This window comes from Protopterus annectens, chromosome 3.part1, assembly GCF_019279795.1.
Source record: "Protopterus annectens isolate FY-2018-M chromosome 3.part1, PAN1.0, whole genome shotgun sequence".
Taxonomy (NCBI): Eukaryota; Metazoa; Chordata; order Ceratodontiformes; family Protopteridae; genus Protopterus; species Protopterus annectens.
The window spans coordinates 135,356,672-135,380,538 of record NC_056732.1 but is presented as its reverse complement, the minus strand read 5'-3'; positions in this window follow the sequence as shown (position 1 = coordinate 135,380,538).

The window sequence follows — 23,867 nt, the reverse complement described above, 5'->3', positions numbered from 1 at the left end:
TGTTTGATCACTTCTGCAGCAGAGGGCCAAACACTAAATTTCTATAGAGTGGAGAATTTAAAATCTAATTTTTCACATAATCTGGAAGGTTCTAAGAATGCAGCCATGCAAACCTCTTTAAAACAGTACCAGTGGCCATACCCACTGTGACTTGTGCAAAAGAAGAAACTAAGTCACTTAAAGCAGATTTTTCTTCCCAAGAAGAAACTACAGATAAAACATTCCTCATACTTTCACAATTTATCAGAACAAACTTTAACATATGAACCTGACAATCCAAAATTCTGAATATCATAGCTGCAGAAGTATACACTTTTTTCCCAAACCTATTAATCATTTTCCCATACTTATCAGACTCCAAAGACCTGCAATATCCACCCACCAAATCCTGCCTGGGTTATTCTCCACCTGGGTTATCCCTGGACAAAAGCCACAGTAACAAATATTCTGGTCAAAGTTAATATTCTCATTTTTCTCAACTCCTGGATGTGCCCTATTGGACTCCAAAGACCTGCAATATCCACCCACCAAATCCTGCCTGGGTTATTCTCCACCTGGGTTATCCCTGGACAAAAGCCACAGTAACAAATATTCTGGTCAAAGTTAATATTCTCATTTTTCTCAACTCCTGGATGTGCCCTATTGGACTCCAAAGACCTGCAATATCCACCCACCAAATCCTGCCTGGGTTATTCTCCACCTGGGTTATCCCTGGACAAAAGCCACAGTAACAAATATTCTGGTCAAAGTTAATATTCTCATTTTTCTCAACTCCTGGATGTGCCCTATTGGACTCCAAAGACCTGCAATATCCACCCACCAAATCCTGCCTGGGTTATTCTCCACCTGGGTTATCCCTGGACAAAAGCCACAGTAACAAATATTCTGGTCAAAGTTAATATTCTCATTTTCTCAACTCCTGGATGTGCCCTATTGGACTCCAAAGACCTGCAATATCCACCCACCAAATCCTGCCTGGGTTATTCTCCACCTGGGTTATCCCTGGACAAAAGCCACAGTAACAAATATTCTGGTCAAAGTTAATATTCTCATTTTTCTCAACTCCTGGATGTGCCCTATTGGACTCCAAAGACCTGCAATATCCACCCACCAAATCCTGCCTGGGTTATTCTCCACCTGGGTTATACCTGGACAAAAGCCACAGTAACAAATATTCTGGTCAAAGTTAATATTCTCATTTTTCTCAACTCCTGGATGTGCCCTATTGGACTCCAAAGACCTGCAATATCCACCCACCAAATCCTGCCTGGGTTATTCTCCACCTGGGTTATCCCTGGACAAAAGCCACAGTAACAAATATTCTGGTCAAAGTTAATATTCTCATTTTTCTCAACTCCTGGATGTGCCCTATTGGACTCCAAAGACCTGCAATATCCACCCACCAAATCCTGCCTGGGTTATTCTCCACCTGGGTTATCCCTGGACAAAAGCCACAGTAACAAATATTCTGGTCAAAGTTAATATTCTCATTTTTCTCAACTCCTGGATGTGCCCTATTGGACTCCAAAGACCTGCAATATCCACCCACCAAATCCTGCCTGGGTTATTCTCCACCTGGGTTATCCCTGGACAAAAGCCACAGTAACAAATATTGTATGTCAGTGTTTTTGATTTTATCAAAAGCAGCATTTTTGTTTTTAACTAGTCCACTACTCTTGTTAGATGTACTAGACTACTGCCAGACTCTGCCAGCAGCCATAACCTCCCCCCTGTCTATCTTCTGCTCTACACCATAGTATGGTCTCCTTGTCTCTGTAGGCCCCACCCTTTATTGAACTAGCCCTCTAACCTCTCTTTCCCACTACTTGCCTTTCCCCTACTCCCACCTCCTGTGCTCTCTTGCCAAGGTATTCCCAGACTTTGACCTCTAAGGGTTAGTCTCTACCCTCCACTGAAACCATTCTATCTCTCTCCCTACCTCCTACTCGAAATCATTTTATGCTTGTTGTTCTTTTCTCACTTACTATTCTTTTTCTTTCATCCTTCTAAGCCCTGTCTATATCTCCTTCCCATAGTCCTTTCAATCCTCTACCTAGCTCTCCTTCACTACCTCCACCTCTTCTAGGCGTCCCTTTAATCTCTCCCTGAATTGTTCTCTCATCCTTTTATTTACCATTACCCTCAGTATAACCTTATCTGTCTTCTCTTCTCCTGCCTCCTGCCCTTGACTACTACCTTACTGATTGTTTTTCTCCCACTGCTCTCACCTTACTGGTTTCTGCCCCGCTACGCTCCCCTCCCTACCCCCAATTCCCACCCACCCCTAGAGGTCCTTAACTTATACCTCACTCAACACTCCCCTTATTTCCCTTAACCTATCTCCATCCTTCAAATTACTAGGCCTCTCCCCTTAACTTGTATCTCTTTTTTCACTCCCCTCCTCTTGCTCCTCCTATCTCATAACACTATCTCTAGAACAATCTCCCAACTCTTTCATTACCTATTTAACTCTATCACTTTCTCCCTCTCCATCTATTTCTCCTTTTACCTTGCCTTACCACACTTTGTACTTGCTATCTCCAGTATCTACCTGTTAATTTTAAATTCTTCTTACCTCATATTGCCTTTTCTGTTTTGTTTTTTTCCCTCAAAACCCTTCTCTGTAAGTTGGCACATTTCTACTTACTCTTAGAACTGACATTCTCTCACAAACTACATTCATCTGATACTTACTCACTACCATGTCTCCAACACACAAAGCTTTTTTCATATATATCCTATTCTTTACCACTACTATAGCCTCCCTTTCCATACCTTATTTTATCACATTCTTTGAAAACATTACTTTACATGAACAAAATCTTCATCTCCAGCAAACTTTACCATCCTCTTTTTTCAACACCCTTAATCATAGTAACATAACCTGTACCTTTCACTATCTACTACCAAAATACCACAGAACAACTCATGTCACCTTCTACTTAGACAAAAAGAATTTTAATAACTCTCTAAAGATCCTTAAATTCCTATTCTATCCCCAGCACTACCTCCTCCTACACGGGGATGTTCATCCTAACCCTGGTCCCAATACCAAGAATAAATCTAACCTAAATAATACTCCTTCACCTACATCTTCATCCTGTACTAAATCAGCTAACTCTCTTCGAATAGCTCACCTTAATATTAGAAGTATAAATAACAAATTACACCACCTACATTCACTCCTGGATTTGCACTCATTTGATATTCTATGTCTTACAGAAACCTGGCTAAAACCCTCTACACAAGACCAGGAAATTACCCCTCCTGGCTATAACATACTTAGACGTGACCGCATAAAGAAGAAAGGCGGTATAGCCATTATCTATAAATCTAATCTCCAAGTTACCCTCTATAATGAACTTCCATCGCTAGACTCCAAATCTGAAATATTATCTACCAAACTCCAAATTAACAACAACAAATCTATCTACCTAATTTGTATATATCTTCCCCCTGGAAACAATACTCATATTCTAGAAAACTTACTTAGTTCACTTTCTAACCAACTACCTCAAGAAACCATTATACTTGGTGACTTTAACATTGACTGGATAACCTGTTCATCCCAGCACCCTACTAACCACATAAATCTCTATGGATTCTCTCAATTAATAACCACTCCAACTAGAATCCATAAACCAAATAGGAAAGAAACAACTCTTGACTGGATCCTTATTAATAACCACCCTAGCATTTATACTCCAGGAACCCTTCCTGACAATATTAGTGACCATATGCTTACATATGTCATTAGACAAAAATTGCACATCCCAACTACCCATAAACTCAACACATCCCGCTCAAAAAAATTCTTCAACCCTGATAATTTCCTGAATGAATTGCAAGCATGTGACTGGTCTCCACTGACTCACCTTGCACTTGATGAGGCAGTGACCTACTTTAACACCAACTTTCTAAAAATCCTAGACTATCACGCTCCTTTTTGCTCTACTAGGATTAGATCCAAATCTGCCCCATGGCTAACTCAACAAACTAAGCAAAAAATGATCCTAAGAAATAAAATATGGGCCAAATGGAGAGCTACCAAATGTCCATCTGATCACCTCCTCTTTAAACAATTAAGAAATGCCACCAAGAAAGATACTCTTAGAGACAAAAAGGAATTTTATCTTCACCTTCAACAGACCAGTCAACAAACCCTCAAAATTCTGGTCTGGTATTAATAAACTTCTTAAACCAGGACATTCAACTACTATTACCCCTTCAGGCTTCAACCTCAACAATTCCACCCAGATCCCAGATGCCTTTAACAATTATTTTACAGAAGCCATTCAAACCCTAGCTAATTCATTACCCACACCTACTGCTTCCTTACCAAATACCTCTAAAACCTCATCTAATACCTTTCATATTCAACCTGTCGCTACATCTCATATTTTTAAGCTTCTCAAAAAGCTTAAACCTTGTACCCCATCTGCTGACCAACTCCCATCTGAATACCTACAAATTGCTGCAAAAGCTATAGCCTACCCCATATCCATACTTATTAACAGGACTATCTCTGAAGGAAAAATCCCTACCTTATGGAAAATATCTCACATAATTCCTCTACATAAAGGGGCTCTTCTACTGAGCTTTCAAACTTTCGCCCTATTGCCTTACTCTCTCCATTATCAAAGATAATGGAAAGATGCATACACAAACAAATTCTCAACTACCTTCTACAAAATAAACTTCTAGCCAACTGTCAACATGGCTTCAGACCTTTCCACAGCACTACAACTGCCCTTCTTTCCTTCACTGACTCTATAAATAATAATCGGAATAATAACCTCTTCTCCTCCGCACTGTTCATAGACCTGTCAAAAGCCTTTGATATGGTTAACCATAATATACTTCTTGACAAACTACATCTCTATTCTCTTGACTCACAAGCACTTCAATGGTTTAGGAGTTATCTCCAAAACAGGCAACAAGCAGTGCTTTGGGACAATAACCTATCTTCTTTACTCCCAGTAAATATTGGTGTTCCACAAGGCTCAATCTTAGGTCCCCTTCTTTTTTCATTATTTATCAATGACCTACACTTGAACATACCACAAGCCACCTGCATTCAATATGCTGATGACTCAACTTTAATCTGCACTGCGAAAAATGTTCCCTCCCTCCAGTCCCTCACCCAAACGGTTTTCCAAAATGTAGAAAAATGGTTTATGCAACAATGCCTCCTTCTTAATCCCAAAAACAAAACTACTTCTCTTTACTCCTACTCACAAATCTCCCACACCATTCTTCACTATATCCTCTAATAATGCTACCAATATTAACCCAGATATGACCACTCGCCTATTAGGTGTAACTATTGACAACCATCTTAATTTTGATGACCATATTAACACCACCATTAAAGCTGTTAACAACAAAATTGGTACTCTCTATAGAATTAAACCCTTCCTTACCCCATTAGCTAGAAAAAACATTGCCCAGACCCACCTTATCTCCACCCTTTTCTATGCCTCTGCTATATATACTAAATTATGTAAAAATAACATTACCAAACTCTCTACCTGTTACAATAGTATAGCTAGATTCAGTACTGCTACTCCCCTCAGAACTCACCACTGTCTTAACCTCAAACAACTAGATTGGTTAGAACTGAATAACCACCTACTCTATCAACAGTTACTTATCATTCATAAGACCCTTTTCTACCCTGATAATACCCCTAGCCTTACTAAATTGATTTCACCCTATAAAAACCTAGCTACTCTACGCTCTGCTAATAAACTCCTAGTATCCTTGACTAAATCTTACAATAAAGCTGGGGACTCACTATTTTCAAATACTGCAGGAAAAACCTGGAATCAACTCCCTCATGAAATATCAAACCAAAACTCTACCTCTCTTTTCAAAAAACATATCAAAGAACATCTTAAAACTCAGTGGCTTTGTCCTTGTGCTAACCCCGACTGAAATTGCTTCTCCGCTACTCCTAACTTTCCTCCCCTCCCCTGACTATGCCTCTAAATAATGACTTTCAATATTTTGACATTTTACATCTTAGAAATAGGTTATACTATAAATTCTTTGTCTCATTCAATTTCTATCTTTGTGTTTTGCATATCTGTTTTTGTTAGACTAACTGGATATGATGCATATCTATATAACTGTCTGTTTTAGTCATTTGTTTTTAAACAAGGCTACCTTTGTACTTTGTACTTTTTCATTCATATCGTTGTTTTGTTAATATTTTTTGTTTACTGCTAGTGTTGGAGCTTTTCTCCCCGGGCCTCTACTGAAAACGGATGTATGTCCAGCTAGACTAGCCCGGTCAACAAATGTAAAATAAAATAAAATAAAATAAATAAGTGGGACTGGAATTAAGTAAGTGCTTTGTGGCAGTGGGATTAACTGAGGGTATTGCTGCTGGGTCAGCTTTGGGAATAGTGTATAATAATTAAAAAAAACAGGAATTGTATATATTGCATTTGCCTTTATAGGGGCAGCTGGCTAACAGTTAACTTGCAGGTAGTAACACACATTCATCCTCTAAGGTGACATAACAGGAGGAATGGATGTAGGTTGTGGAAAATCCTTCTGCCAAACACACAGTATTTTCTGAGGGACTGAGAAGCCTCAGTGTTCTCTCACTGACAACACTGGTACACTCTAGCAATAGTCTCAGAGAAAAAGAAACTCGCATAGGGAAAATAAGAAACTATGCTCTCGTCTAAGTCTGAATCAAAAATCTGAGGAAAAAACTCTGAATCCATCCCTGCATCTTCCTGTTCAGGTTCAGAATCTTGAATCTCTGAAGGAAAAGAATCCCTCTTTCTTTAACCAGAAACTACTATACAAGAAGGACCAGTAGCCTGAATTAAACCCTGAGCCAAACCCAGTAAACTATTCCTGTCTAAAGAAATTTGAGGAGTAGCAGATACATGCTTAGTTTTCTGTTTCTTTTTAACAGGAAAATGGGAGCCAACCATGTTACTAATGGCAGCTGATTCCCCAGGGATGAGAACAACATTCTTGCAGAACAGGGAAAACTATGTTCCCTCTCACAGGACCAACAAAAGTGACTCTTCCTTAGCCATGGCCGAGACTCCAACAGCCACAGGGGAAGTGACTAACCCCCTGTTCTATAGTGGCTGTAGGTGCTACGTTGAAGCATCCGGGGTAAAAGATGAATGGTCTAAGGTACAACAAATGGCCACAGCAGGGTCATCCATCTGTGGCTGAGGTAATTTGGTAGCCTACTGGGGTAGTAAAGACTGTTTGCTTAACTTTTTTCTTTTTGTGGATAGAAGAAGGACCAACCAAGAGACCAGTAGTCTGTTCCATGGTTAAGCTGAAAATGGTGCCTCGCTTCTGGGAAGTCAAGCAGCAAATGTCAGTAAAACTAGCAGTCCAAAAAAGCCACCTTTTTTTGACAAACACAATAAAAAGCATTTTCAAACACTATGCTAGTCCCACAAAAGAAAAAAAATAAACACTTCCTCCACAGAAGACATGTTTCTGGTTAGTTAACATTACTTTTAAACTGACAGAAAAAATTTGTGCTCTGTTTAAAAGTAAGTTGTTTTGTCCATTAAAACACAATAATCCTAGCTTTAAAATAACTTTCCTAAAGAGGAAAGTAAATAAGCATCAATACATTTAAGAAAATGGAAATTTTTTTTCCCCTAAAGAGAACGTATCTGCCCAGCAAAGGAAAGTACAATCTAACTGTCAGTTCTCAAAAGCCTCAGAGGAACATACTCTTTAGTGGCAGTAAATCTCTGAAGGGTTTTGCATCCAAACTTATCTTTTAGTCAGATTAGCTGAAGCTGCTTGACAGTTTGGACACATGGAAGGTGCCCTGAAGCTTTGGAAGCTGGACAGCCGTTATATCCTTGGTATGCTATAACCCATATAGCTAAGGCTACTGCAGCAGTGATCAATATAATGAACATCTGGCATTTCTGATATCACTGAAGGCAGTGGTGAGCATTTTTGATGAGATATCTGTTGGGTTTATGTTGCAAATATTGAAGAGTGGATGGGTTCCCCTTTCTGGCTGGAAATTTGCTTCAGATCTGTATGCTAGTGTGTTAGCTAAATCTGTTGTCTCAGTTACGGTGATATAATTTGGTTTTGTACACTTCATTCTTACCTATTCTCATTTATTGTTTAGATGTGGCCCTAGAATGCTTTATTATTTTCATTTATCTTGATGGCAAGTTTGAATCATTGCTTCTTTTAATTGTTTTACTGAGTTCTTTTTTAGACGGAGCTGATTTTGGATTTGTTGTGTTGGACTGGGTAAAATTTAAGGTCTTTGTAAACCCTTTTTCTTTGGTTTAATAATTAGCTTTGATACTCCACTGTTTAGGTTTACTGTAGAAGTTTCAACTGTATTTATGCTTCACTGGGATGAATTTATAATACATTTATTTAAAGTTGTAGGCTGTCATAAACAATTCACCAGTTGGTTGTGCATGGGTGTGTGTGTGTGTGTGTGTGTGTGTGTGTGTGTGTGTGTGTGTGTGTGTGTGTGTGTGTGTGTGTGTGTGTGTGTGTGTGTGTGTGTGTGTGTGTGTGTGTGTGTGTGTGTGTGTGTGTATGGAGGGGCTAATATACAGTGCCAGCTGACTGAGTCAATGTAATTGCTCAGATCATAATACTTGTTTGAAAAAATCCATAAAGATGGTGTCATTTCTTTTATTAGGTAAGTTTTCATGTACATGAGTAACACCATGGCTTTGTGGTCAGAGTTGGGTAAAATTAAAGCTGGCAGTGATGTTTGTCAAGGTTTTATCTAATACACTTTTTGCTTTGCTTGCATTTCTTACAGTTTGAAACTGTTAAAGCTTATGAAATCTAGTAGTTTTTGCGACCAATTATATTTGGTGCATAATTCTCATAGTCAATGGAAGGATTATTTAAACCACTAAGTAGTACATTATTTTTGTTATGGGAAGGGTTATAAGCTTATGAAAAAACTGGTCATGTTCTTGAGATAACATGTAGTGACTATAATAGCATGTTACAAAACTGTAGTTTGTGCTATTTATTGTGATCTATATATGGAGTAATTCATAAACCCAGTTCGTTTTTGCAATCCTGCTTTTGAAGAATTGTCTTATAAAATGGAATGCACCATTCACTCACTCACTGGACTGAAATGAGTGGAAAGTTGCAACTAGTATGTGTGGGATGCAGGATGGGCCTTTGAAACATGCCTCTGTGACAGTGCAGAGTCTGATTCCCTGAAGGAGAATATGGGCCCCCATGCAGCTCAGGTTTTCTTTTATTTAGGCAACAGGTATTGATGAGCTCGACTTTCGCAATATTGTTATTTTTGGATTTCAGTTTAGAATACATATTAAGTTGGTCTTATATAAGAATGATACTTGGGAAAGAAAGAGTCAGTTCAGTTTCTTAAACCCTTATGGGAAGAGATAAAGCACATCTCTTATAAAGTAGGTCTGGATTCGTGAGTTCATAGGTGATTACTATGCAAAAATCTCAGGGGGCCTTTTTAAGCCTAGCCATGCTTCCCAAATGTATCTGACAAGTTTTGATGCCCTAGGGACATTTTAAGGGGTATATGTAGGCTTTGGCATGGGTGGACAGGCATTTATAGGCTGCCTTTCTCTATTAGAGACATAGATGCCAGACAAGGGGCAAATTTCTGACTCCACATCCACTAGTCCAAGTTATACTTGAATTGGGTTAGGGAATAACTCTGTTTCACGTGTATGGGATGCATGTTCCAGAGAAGATGTACCTGTCTCTCCAAAATGTTCTATTTATGCTGCAGATGAGGTTTAGGACCCTAGATTGGGTGATGTTGATGCTATTTATTTTCTGGATGTGCAATAAAGCCATCAGAGTGGGATCAGAAAATGCTTTGTAGGCCAGACATAGATCACCTCTCAGCAATATGTAGAATACTAAGTAGAGGGATAGGGCTTTGAGGTGGTCCTCAAAGGGCATATTGTTTAGGCCATATATTATTTTTATGTGGAACCTATGTGGATGCTATAGTTATTGCATATGCCTGGTCATGTACATACCTAAGGAAGTGTTATACTCAATGATTGATCTTATAAGGGCTGAGGACAACAGAACAATGACATCCTTGGACCCCAATGCCATATCCTTGTTTATAAGTTTCACAATATAGAATGATTTCTTAACTACCTTAGACATATGATGGTCAAAGGCCAGGTTACTGTCTACATGTGTTCCCAAATCCCTGCCCCTGGGTCTACTCTTGGGGATGTATTATCACTGTAGTAGTTTACAGGGGTATCCATCTTCCCAAAGATACTATAATGCATTTATTGGCACTGACTTTTAGAATGTGGCTCTGGCACCAGTTATTAGTTTTTGTCAGGCCTTCTTAGATGAATTTGTGTTGTTGGGGACTCTATGGCTGCACCTAGCTTGCTTTTGTTAGCAAACCTGATCAGTCAAAGGCCCTTGACATTGGCCTTGACTTCAGAGAAGTAAGTGTCAAAAAGGCACATCGAGCCTTGAGGGATTCAGCTGATGACAGGCCTCTTTGTGGAGTGAGACTCCCTTAGCCTAACTTCTAGGGTCCAGTATGTATACCAGCTGGCTATCCAGTTGCTGATATAGGGGGTTATACCTAATTTCACCACTAGGGTATTATGTCAGATGCTTTGGCTAGATCAAGATTGGCAGTATGCACCATTTTGCCCTCATCCATTGCTTTGGTGACCTTCTTGAAAAAATCCACCAGGGTTTGTAGGAAAGACTTTCCCTTGATAAAACCAAACTGAGTTGGATGCAGTATCTGAAGGTTTCCTATGTCATTGGTTATCATCTCTGTGATAATTTTTTGCAGGGTTTTGCTGGGACCCAGTATGTAGTTCCCTAGGTCCATGCATGGCCTATCCTAGTGCAGAAAGCCTGTCTAAAAGTTGTGGTTCAATGGTGATTCTAGTAATCCTGATAGGTCATGCTTTATGCTGTTAAGGAGGCATTCTGCAATATTACTCGGGCCTGTTGATGCAGTGTTCTTGGCCTTTGAAAGTGCATTGAGGATCTGTTCCCTAGTGATAGCTGGGGGGGGGTATGGTCAAGAGTATTTCTTAAGGGGTGTCTGGGGGAGAGGGGGGTAAATTGGAGCTAAATTTGTCGACCAGTAGATTTGCTATATCTTCTGGCCCAGTATAGGTGGCTCCATTTACAATTAGGTCAGCACGGTTGTCTGTTTCCCTTGAGGTTGATGACATAGCTGACGAATGTGATTGCTCTTTGTCTGAGTTACTTGTTCAGATTGATGAGGGAGCTTTTACCTTGCTGGGTATTATACATCTTAATTTTTGCTGTGATTTTTCTTCCTTTTGTTATGCATTCTATTGATGATGGAATTCCACCTGGGTGGCTTGTTCTCTGCTTATTCCTGATATGTCTAGCTGTCTCTGTGCAACCCCTAATATGATTGTACAAGGTTTCTGTGAATAATTCCACATAAGCAGCAATGTTCTCAGGATTTGGGGGAGCTTGTAATTTTGCTAGGGTGTCGCTTAATAGAAGGAAATGTGCCTTAGAATAATTCCTAAATGTTCCAGGGTTGGCTGAAGTCCTGACTTTTATTTTTATTTCAAAGGAGACAGCTTTATGGTCTGACCTGACCAATGAGGACATTACAATATGGAGTTCAACGTTCTCCCATGTTGGTGAGGACCAGTTCAAGGATGCAAGTGCTCCTTGTGTGCAGATGGACAAGCTGGTCCTGAGTGTTTGTGTTTACAAAGTCCAGGAATCTCTCTACCTGTATGTTTGGAGTCATTTAATATTCATATTTTATACTGGGGTAGTTAAAATTGCCCAAGAATATGGTTTTAGGTTGAATAGGGAGTGTCTCCAATTTGTTTAAGCATGTGTTATGGGTTTACTGGGTAATAGAGGGGACATATAGCTTGCAAGAATATGGTATGGGATTTTGCCTACTGTAATCTAGATGTGGCTTAACCATGTCATACTGTTTGACCAGCCTTGAGGGTTGATTGTTTTTATGTAAATTGAGACACCTCCACCATCTCTTCCTTCGAACCCAGCAGCCAGCCTAAATGTGTGGAATACATTGTAGCTCTGCAGTGCTGTGGTGCTCTCCATGGCTTTAAACCATGTCTCAGTAACTGCAGATATTTCTACATTCTCCCTGGTGAGGACAACTTGCAGGGAGTGGAATTTATTGTTTAGACTCTGGGTATTGAGCAGTACCACCTTTAGATTTTCATGGGTTGGTTTTGCTATATTGGAAAATCTATCAGTTTAGCAATTCCTAAAAAGAGGCATTATATGGTAGACAAGGTCTTAGTCAATATTCAAAAGCCTAGAGAGACTGGTCTAGACCATCTCTGGAAAATCAGCATGGTCTGTCAATCATATCCTCCTATAAATTGTACTCCCCACATTGAAAGACAAGAAAATCTAAGCCAATTATTAATGAAGCCACTTATCTTCTGTTCATCTTGTGAGGTCATCCTTGGAGAAGGTAGACTGCTACTCAATGCTAGGCAGCACACATTTCCTCCCAAACTGACCAGCACTGAATACCCCCTAGAAAGATACCACAATCAAAGCCAATAGTTAAGGCCAATAATCTTTTACACATATTTGGTGCCATCCTTTGTGAAGGAAGAATCTAACTGTAAGAGATTTACTAGCCTGGGTAAGGCCATCCTCACGGTCATCTGTATCCCTCTGTATCACAGGGAGGAGCAGTTATTTCTGTATCAGTAATTCTTAACATATATACTTTTAACATGATTACAACTCTGGTTCTACCTAATGGCCTCACTGACATTCCTAATCTTAGCTCAAGGGAGACATGACACTGTGATTCCCTATGCATATCAACTTCTGCGAGTTCATAGTTACTGCGCCTAAACACAAAGTCAGCAATTCTGATGACTTTTCAGTATGTTTTGTTTGCATTTTATTTTATGTATGTATTTATTATCCATTTATTTAACATTTGTTTGCCAGGAAAGTCCAACTGGGGCAGAGCCCATTTTCAGCCGAGGCCAGTGGAGAAATGCTATTTAGTAGCTGAGTTATTGTTTTATTGTGACTGATGCCCAATGACTTTGTGTATTGAGGCATGCTGTAGTATGGTGTTTTGAGGTATGTGTCTAATTAAACTAGATGACTTTGGGGGTAAATAGGCTTGTGCCTTGGCATAAGTCCTGATGGAGGTAAAGGGGGTCTTGCCAACCACTTTATGTGTGAGGAGCTTTCTAGTTTAAGCAAATCTTTTCATCTCTCAACACTTGAATCACTGGTGTCAGTTTAAAGGAAGTTATCAGTGAGCATCAAACAATTTAGGCATCGATTAAGGAGTCTGAGTGCAGGAAGGCTGGAGAGAGAGAGAGAGAGAGAGAGAGAGAGAGTTCAGCTGTTTATTGCATTCCCTGAGCTAAAAGAGGATGCAGAGATTAATTTGTTTAAATTAAATAAACAGTAACACCTTTCAAGCCTACTCTTATCTAATCTAATAAGTAGTGGTTCAAGATGTGTAAACTAAATGCATAGTAAATACTAAAATAAAATGAAGTACAACAGAATGAACAATCCAAGTGCTTCTCCCTCTAGATGAAAACAGCAAATAATAAAGTATACTCAGAGGGATAAATAAAAACAATATATAGCTTATTCAAGCCTATAGCACATTTTTGTATACATCCAGTTCACACCCATAGCTCATTATGGTGTCCAGAACATTTTAAGTCTGGCTTCTTCAATTAAGTCACTTATCAGATAATAATATTTAGTATTATAAACTACAAGGAATTATTGAAAAAAATGGTACAAAGATTGTTTATCTAGGATGTCCTACAGCAGAGAAATTAGCCATAGTTTGTCACTTATTATTCATATTTTCATATTTATGTTCATACTTTCATACCCGAGAGCCCCTACATGATATTGTGGGGAATGATATGATATGCCATGGTAGGAGACAGGAAAATTCATTGTCAAGGGCCTTTTATATCACAGAATGCCTGATATATATTGCTATTTGTTCTAGTAATTATGAAAATAAGTCATACTTTCATATGTACTAAATACTTCAAAAAACAAGTAACTTACAAACTATCACATGATATCAGGTGAAACTTTACATGTTGTTGAAGAAAACTAGCTTTGATAGTTGCACATCATGAGTAATACCTAATATTATTTATATTGATAATCATACAAATAAGCACATTTCATATTTCAGTAAACATCTCAATAAACATACACTCACAGAGAAATTTCTACTTCTCATATGAAAGCTTATGTCTAGTTAACAAAACTGTACTAAAAGTATATTTCTAGATTGTATGGTTTCCAACATACAACAATTTGTTTGTGAAAGTACAGCAAAGCGAATTATAATATAATATAGTACTTATGGAAATAATTCACTATTATCACTGTAAAGAATACGTTTTACTGATAACATCACTATTTGTAGTTTTAGTAGCTTTTATTATTCACAAAATATTTACATTTGTTTATCTTATGCTTTTTAAGTTTATTTTTAGAAAATGGTCTGGAATGCAAGATGTGTGTTGACTGCTAGAGGAGTGACATTCCATACCACATAGGTGTTAATGAGACTGTGAACAGGAATAATCAAGTATCCCTTCCTCCTCTCCATTTGTTCCTAATTTCTCTCATTCTTGCCAAATGTGTGCATTTATATATGTGTGTGTGTGTGTGTGTGTGTGTGTGTGTGTGTGTGTGTGTAGATATATATATATATATATATATATATATATATATATATATACAGATATACACATATACACATTATAAAAAGCAGCTCATTCAAAATAAGCAAATAATTAATATAAATTTAATTATATGTGTATATAAACTAATAAAAATGCACTGCTCAGAGTGAGTGTCTGAGAGGTACAAATGAGTAGTCGAAAAATAAATGTAAAACCTCAGCAGACAACAACAATGGCCGATAATAAAAATTCTAACACTGTTTTATTGAAAGACAAAGTAAAAACAAGTAAGTGCTTTCACAGTCTTCATGAATGTTTCATCAGACATAGAACATTACAAAAGTGAACAAAATTAAAAAAAACAACTAACCAATCATAGACTGTGATCTATAATGTTGACGCTTGTAAACATAATGATATACAATTAATAAATAGGCCTAAGTATAAAATATAAAATACAGCCTATTTTGTAATAAGAGCAACAATGTTTAAAAGTCTCATTCAAGTAAAGCAGTACTATGCAGTCTCACGAAGTGAGATAAAAATCACTATACAAAACCACTGCCGTATGCCTCACTTATATCTCCACATACAAACAGTCCATCGCAGACATGGAATGAATGAATGAAACCCTAAGAAACTTTCCAAATACCCCAAAACCAATATAGTGGCCAACGAGCCATTAACACAAAACTATATGTTAATAAAAACTCAGAAAATATCTCAGGCGCATTCCCCTATGAATAAAATGTAAAAGGACTCCTTACCTACATACATACAAGTTACTACTTTAGATTCTATCTGGCAAAATCCTAGGAGATTGCTATAAACACTCTTTCTCATCTGTTTCTGCAAATAACAAAAGTTGTAAGATAAGAGAATGCACAGTGCTGTCATGGATGAAACCATTGCAATGAATGGGAGACAGTGTGGTATCAACTAAAATATACAGAACATCTGTAATATTAAAATGTGTCAATATGAAAAAGCTGTTCACAAAAACCCTAATGATGAATGTAGAAATAAGGAAACTGATTTGATCTTGTCTAGATGCATGGGCTCATCCTATCCTAGTTTTATCCATTCAAAAGATCATATATCTCATATCATATCAAGTATTTTCTTCTGCTTTTTTGTTAAGAATTACTGCTTTGCCGCCAGTCTTTCGGCATTTTCCAGCTTGCTAAAGTTTATATCTGTATTAGAAACAGTATTTAGAACATATCTAGAGCCTGTTTACTGCATTTCCTGTGTTGCACTTAATTTAAAATATTTTTTTTTTCTCTTAAAACTGCATTTTACCTGACTTTGGCCTAGCACTCAAGTGTGAGGTCATTTATTGCACTGTTGTGATTATTTTGCTACTTGTGTATCTCCGCTACCTTTAAACTAAAACAAAAAAAAAATCTTGCTTTTTTCCCACTTTCTGAAATTTAAGAAAGTTCAGTTACAGATCTGCTGTTCTGAACTGTTTGTAAGTTTCTTGGAGGCCAGTGCTTGCTTGGACTAAAAGGAAGTCTCTGTGTTCACCAGTGGCAGTGGTTAACACTGAACAGCCTGCCTGTCCCTGTAGGAGTGGTTACTGCCTAGAAGCTGTAGTTTTATTGGCCATTTTGGGTCAATTCTAAAGTCCTTGATATCTATCTCTTAAAACCCTGCTACCTCATGGTTTTGGCATCTTTTCAGGCTTGTTAGTTGTTGCTGAAGCACCTACCAAGGGGAGAAAATGCTGAGAGGAGAAAGGAGACACTTTTGAGATTTTAAGTATTTTCTTCTGCTTTTTTGTTAAGAATTACTGCTTTGCCGCCTACCTTCCGGCGTTTTCCAGCTTGCTAAAGTTTATATCTGTATTAGAAACAGTATTTAGAACACATCTAGAGCCTGTTTACTGCATTTCCTGTGTTGCACTTAATTTAAAATAGTTTTTTTCTCTTAAAACTGCATTTTACCTGACTTTGGCCTAGCACTCAAGTGTGGGGTCATTTATTGCACTGTTGTGATTATTTTGCTACTTGTGTATCTCTGCTACCTTTAAACTAAAACAAAAAAGAAAAAAAATCTTGTTTTTCCCACTTTCTGAAATTTAAGAAAGTTCAGTTACAGATCTGCTGTTCTGAACTGTTTGTAAGTTTATTGGAGGCCAGTGCTTGCTTGGACTAAAGGGAAGTCTCTGTGTTCACCAGTGGCAGTGGTTAACACTGAACAGCCTGCCTGTCCCTGTAGGAGTGGTTACTGCCTAGAAGCTGTAGTTTTATTGGCCATTTTGGGTCAATTCTAAACTCCTTGATCTCTTTCTCTTAAAACCCTGCTGCCTTGTGGTTTTGGCATCTTTCCAGGCTTGTTAGTTGTTGCTGAAGCACCTACCAAGGGGAGAAAATGCTGAGAGGAGAAAGGAGCCACTTTTGAGATTTTAAGTATTTTCTTCTGCTTTTTTGTTAAGAATTACTGCTTTGCCGCCTACTTTTCGGCATTTTCCAGCTTGCTAAAGTTTATATCTGTAACAGTAACAGTACTTGGAACACATCTAGAGCCTGTTTACTGCATTTCCTGTGTTGCACTTAATTTAAAATCGTTTTTTTCTCTAAAAACTGCATTTTACCTGACTTTGGCCTAGCACTCAAGTGTGGGGTCATTTATTGCACTGTTGTGATTATTTTGCTACTTGTGTATCTCTGCTACCTTTAAACTAAAACAAAAAAGAAAAAAAAATCTTGCATTTTTCCCACTTTCTGAAATTTAAGAAAGTTCAGTTACAGATCTGCTGTTCTGAACTGTTTATATGTTTCTTGGAGGCCAGTGCTTGCTTGGACTAAAGGGAAGTCTCTGTGTTCACCAGTGGCAGTGGTTAACACGGAACAGCCTGCCTATCCCTGTAGGAGTGGTTACTGCCTAGAAGCTGTAGTTTTATTGGCCATTTTGGGTCAATTCTAAACTCCTTGATCTCTATCTCTTAAAACCCTGCTGCCTCATGGTTTTGGCATCTTTCCAGGCTTGTTAGTTGTTGCTGAAGCACCTACCAAGGGGAGAAAATGCTGAGAGGAGAAAGGAGCCACTTTTGAGATTTTAAGTATTTTCTTCTGCTTTTTTGTTAAGAATTACTGCTTTGCCGCCTAATTGTTGGCATTTTCCTGCTTGCTAAAGTTTATATCTGTATTAGAAACAGTATTTAGAACACATCTGGAGCCTGTTTACTGCATTTCCTGTGTTGCACTTAATTTAAAATCATTTTTTTCTCTTAAAACTGCATTTTACCTGACTTTGGCCTAGCACTCAAGTGTGGGGTCATTTATTGCACTGTTATGATTATTTTGCTACTTGTGTATCTCTGCTACCTTTAAACTAAAACAAAAAAGAAAAAAAATCTTGCTTTTTTCCCACTTTCTGAAATTTAAGAACGTTCAGTTACAGATCTACTGTTCTGAACCGTTTGTAAGTTTCTTGGAGGCCAGTGCTTGCTTGGACTAAAGGGAAGTCTCTGTGTTCACCAGTGGCAGTAGTTAACACTGAACAGCCTGCCTGTCCCTGTAGGAGTGGTTACTGCCTAGAAGCTGTAGTTTTATTGGCCATTTTGGGGCTTAAACAAGCTTAAACCATTCCTGGCTCTACAAAGTCTACTCTTCACTTTTTCCCTTAGAACTGCTCTAAATCTCAAATTAAGCACTCTATTCTCATTCTAAAGCCCTGCACTTGCTCGTATAATTAATCTCCTAGGTAAACACAAACTAAAGCACTACATCCTCTTATACTCCTTCAAAGCACTTGATCCCTATTGGTTCTTTCTGATCAGTCAATAAGTAGTTCCCTATATTATTCAGGCATGTCCAAAGGTCAGTTTCGAGTTTACTCTCCAGTCCAGCTGGTGAATCTGGGAATCTTGAGGCAATGTTACAACTGCCTTATGTATACAGACCACCCTCTCCTCCTCCCAACAAGCTCAGATATATGTGAGAGATGCAACTATATAGCCAAACTGGAGGCTAAGCTCTTTCAACCCAGTACTGGCACAGCCTGTCAGGAGAAGGTAACCACACACACCACAAATCCAGTATCACATAGACCTACCGCATCAGCAAACCAAACACATAAACACACAAAAACATACTCAGAGGCTCTAAATAAAAATCTGCCTAAGCAGCAGAGACCTCCAAAGCAGACATCCAAGCAACACCTACCACGAAACAATATCCATGTAGCACATAGCTCACAAAGTCAATGTGCCACACAGTCACAGCCCTCAAGGCTAAACAACACACGTAATACACTTGTAATAGGCGACTCTATTGTCAGACACACTGACATCCCACTCACCAGGCTGAACAAGGAGAAGGTCACTGTAAGCTGCCTGTCAGGTGCCAGGATCTGCCACATAACACAAGCACTCGGGTCACTCCAAAGCAAGTACAAGTATGACTCCATCATTGTCCATGCTGGTGTGAATGACCTGAGACGTGTCTTCCTGGACTACATGAAAAAAGATGTACAGCAGCTCTTTGATCATGTAGCCCAGGCCGGTATGACCCTGACCTTGAGTAGCATCTTACCCTCATCAAGAATGATGCCACAGTATAAGGACAAAATGATCAATTTTAACAATTGGCTAAAGTATTGGTGTCATTCAAAGGGGATCCATTGTCTGTCAGCCTGGGATAACATGCTCAACAAGCCACATTGCTTCGCTAGGGATGGCTTGCACCTGTCACCCCTGGGATTTCAAATACTGGCTAAGGCTCTTGCCTCTCCCATAGTGCCTTTTTTAGGAAAGGCTCAAAAGACAAACCCACCCCCATAGACAACGCAAAGAAAATAAAACTAAGGGTAATGCTGCTCAACGCCAGAAGTCTAAACCTCAAGATGCACGCACTTGAGACTCTCCTCAGTATGGAGAATATCGATATCTGTGGAGTAACAGAAACCTGGTTCAAGGCTCCCGAGAGCACCCCAGCACTACCAGGCTATACTTCATACCATGCTTTCCGGCCCCCAAACTCGGATCGAACTACAAAAGGAGGGGGGGGTATCCATATTTATCAAAGATACCCACACCTCCAGGCTAGTGGCACTGCACGAAGCTTTGGAGACCATCCATGTGCAACTAACAGTGGGCAAAACTGCCTTTCAGTTTGTAGACTGCTACAGACCACCCTCCCAAACACAGGAACCTCACTCGGCTTTCCTGAGAACACTGGAGAATATGAAGGTCTCTCCAAACACTATTATATTGGGTGACTTCAACTACCCAAACATCAATTGGGAAAACTACTCAAGCCCAAACACCCTAGCCTAATGGTTCCTAGAATTTATAAACTCAAATGCTATGGAACAACTGGTCACCACTCCCACAAGAGGGGAAAACATACTGGATCTGGACATCACCAACTTGGGGTCTCTATGTTCCACACCAGAGGTATACCCCTCATTGGCAAGATTAGACCATAAACAAAACTCACTGGACATCCATATTCCATCCCCACCCCAGCCAAGGAAACCACGGTGAAGAACTTCTCAAAAGCAAACTCCACACTTCTCAACTGGGCCAGTGGACAATACGGCCCAAAATGCAGGATCCTTTACAAAAGCATTCTATGGACACCTACAGGAATGCATGGAGCATGCTATCCCAAATAAAACCAAGACTCACTCCTCCAAAGGCAGGAGACCTGTCTGGTGGACCCCGGCCATAAATAAGCTATACAACAGAAGGAGAAAGCTACTACATGACAGAGCAAAATCCCAAAAAGGGAAGGCATCACTGATCAGTACTAGCAACAAACTACGATCCCACATAAAATCTTCTAAGGCTAGCTTTGAAAGAAAAATTGCACAAGACACTAAAGATAATCACAAGGCCTTCTTTAGTTATGTCAGAAACCTGGGACGCAACTCCCAGATATGCTCTGAGTTAGTGCAAAATGACAAAAAATTCACTGAACCCACAGACATTGCCAACATCCTGGCAGAAAGGTTCAGTACAAACTCCCCCCCCCCAAAAAAAAAAAGAGCAAATGTCTATCCCAACAGAGTGTACCTTCCTGAGATCACAGATGCACAGGTGAGAGCTGCCCTCTCCAAAGCTAAAAACACAGCATCAATGGGACCAGACGGTGTCCCGGGCTGCATCTTACACAAGCTCCAAGAAGAACTAAACCCTCATATAAAGTCATTGTTCAATCTCAGCCTTACTACAGGATATGTTCCCAAGGAATGGTGTACAGCAACAGTGGTCCCACTCCACAAAGGTGGTGCCACAACAGACCCCGGAAACTATCGCCCTATAAGCCTGACTAGCCTGGTCTGCAAAGCTATGGAACGTATCATCATGTAAATCATAAACAAAGACATTGGGAACCTCCAGACACTGGATCCCACCCAATTCAGCTTTGTTAAGGACAGATCTTGCCTCTTGAACCTGGTTGACTTCTTTGAAACAGTTACCAAAGCCATAGATAAAGGGAAGGTAGTCCACACAGCCTACCTGGACCTCGCAAAGACCTTTGACACAATACCCCACTCAGGCATCATAAATAAGCTCACCAGCTTAAATATCAACCCCTATGTCACAAGATGGGTTGCAAACTGGCTCAGGGATAGAACCCACATGGTCAGAATAGCAGGTGCCATGTCAGACTCTAAACCAGTTACAAGTGGTGTCCCACAAGGCTCAGTCCTGGGACCTCTCTTGTTCGGTATATATTTCTCCGAGGTACAGGCTAACACGGGTGGACTATGGCTGACCAAGTTCGCAGATGACTGCAAACTGGGTGCTATAATCGACTCTCCAACTGACACAAGCATCCTCCAAAAGGGTCTCACAGAGATGGATAACTGGTGCCAGAGCCATGGCCTAAAGCTAAATGCCAAAAAGTGCATAGTCATCCCCTTTGGAAAAAACAAAGTGCCCACAAATTACCACATAGGTAGTAATCCATTAAGTACAGAAGAAGTAATTAGGGTCTTGCGGACCCAAGTAGATACCACGTTGCCAAAGAGGTTAGAAAGACCTTCTATATAGCCCACCTTATCATGAAAGGGTTCACATCTAGATCAAGAGAGGTCATTGTGCCCCTCTACTCATCACTTATCAGGCCCATAATTGAGTACAGTGCCCCGTTTGGGATGTACCTTACCCGACATCTTCAGCAACTGGAAAGACCCCAAAAGTATCTCACCAAGAGGATCAAGGGGCTCAAACAGATGCCTTATGCAGTTCGGCTAAAGAAATTCCAGCTCTACTCAGTTGCGTACCGCCTACTCAGAGGCGATCTGTGTCTGACGTATAAAGCTATGTCCAACCCAGAATTAATGGACATGCTTCACCTCAGGAAATCTAAATCCCTTAGAGCTACACGCTCCAGGGACCTGAACCTCAGCACAGAAATAAATAAGACATGCTGGAGGGACAGATTCATATCCCAGAGGCTCCCCTCACTCTGGAACAAAATCCCAATCCATGTCAGGCAGAGCCCCTCACTGACCCTCTTCAAGAGAAATCTTGACGAATGGATGGGAGATCATAAGTTTACCCCTGGGATCTCTTCTGTGTCGCTGCTTGACAGAGGTACAGTAAACAAACCTTAAAAGGGCTACCTTCTGTGACCTACTATACCCACAGACATTGCCAACATCCTGGCAGAAAGGTTCAGTACAAAACCCCCCCCCCCCAAAAGAGCAAATGTCTATCTCAACAATGTGTAGCCTTCCTGAGATCACAGATGCACAGGTGAGAGCTGCCCTCTCCAAAGCTAAAAACACAGCATCAATGGGACCAGACGGTGTCCCGGGCTGTGTCTTACACAAGCTCCAAGAAGAACTAAACCCTCATATAAAGTCACTGTTCAATCTCAGCCTTACTACAGGATATGTTCCCAAGGAATGGCGTACAGCAACAGTGGTCCCACTCCACAAAGGTGGTGCCACAACAGACCCCGGAAACTATCACCCTATAAGCCTGACTAGCCTGGTCTGCAAAGCTATGGAATGTATCATCATGTAAATCATAAACAAAGACATTGGGAACCTCCAGACACTGGATCCTACCCAAGTCAGCTTTGTTAAGGGCAGATCTTGCCTCTTGAACCTGGTTGACTTCTTTGAAACAGTTACCAAAGCCATAGATGAAGGGAAGGTAGTCCACACAACCTACCTGGACCTCACAAAGGCCTTTGGCACAATACCCCACTCGGGCATCATAAATAAGCTCACCAGCTTAAATATCAACCCCTATGTCACAAGATGGGTTGCAAACTGGCTCAGGGATAGAACCCACATGGTCAGAATAGCAGGTGCCATGTCAGACTCTAAACCAGTTACAAGTGGTGTCCCACAAGGCTCAGTCCCGGGACCTCTCTTGTTCGGTATATATTTCTCCGAGGTACAGGCTAACACGGGTGGACTATGGCTGACCAAGTTCGCAGATGACTGCAAACTGGGTGCTATAATCGACTCTCCAACTGACACAAGCATCCTCCAAAAGGTTCTTACAGAGACGGATAACTGGTGCCAGAGCCATGGCCTAAAGCTAAATGCCAAAAAGTGCATAGTCATCCCCTTTGGAAAAAACAAAGTGCCCACAAATTACCACATAGGTGGTAATCCATTAAGTACAGAAGAAGTAATTAGGGACTTGGGGACCCAAATAGATACCACGTCGCCAAAGTGGTTAGAAAGACCTTCTATATAGCCCATAATTGAGTACAATGCCCCATTTGGGATGTACCTTACCCGACACCTTCAGCAACTGGAAAGACCCGAAAAGTATCTCACCAAGAGGATCAAGGGGCTCAAACAGATGCCCTATGCAGTTCGGCTGAAGAAACTCCAGCTCTACTCAGAGGCGATCTGTGCCTGACATATAAAGCTACGTCCAACCCAGAATTAATGGACATGCTTCACCTCAGGAAATCTAAATCCCTTAGAGCTACATGCTCCAGGGACCTGAACCTCAGCACAGAAATCAATAGGACATGCTGGATTCATATCCCAGAGGCTCCCCTCACTCTGGAACAAAATCCCAATCCATGTCAGGCAGAGCCCCTCACTGACCCTCTTCAAGAGAAATCTTGACGAATGGATGGGAGATCGTAAGTTTACCCCTGGGAGCTCTTCTGTGTCGCTGCTTGACAGAGGTACAGTAAACAAACCTTAAAAGGGATACCTTCT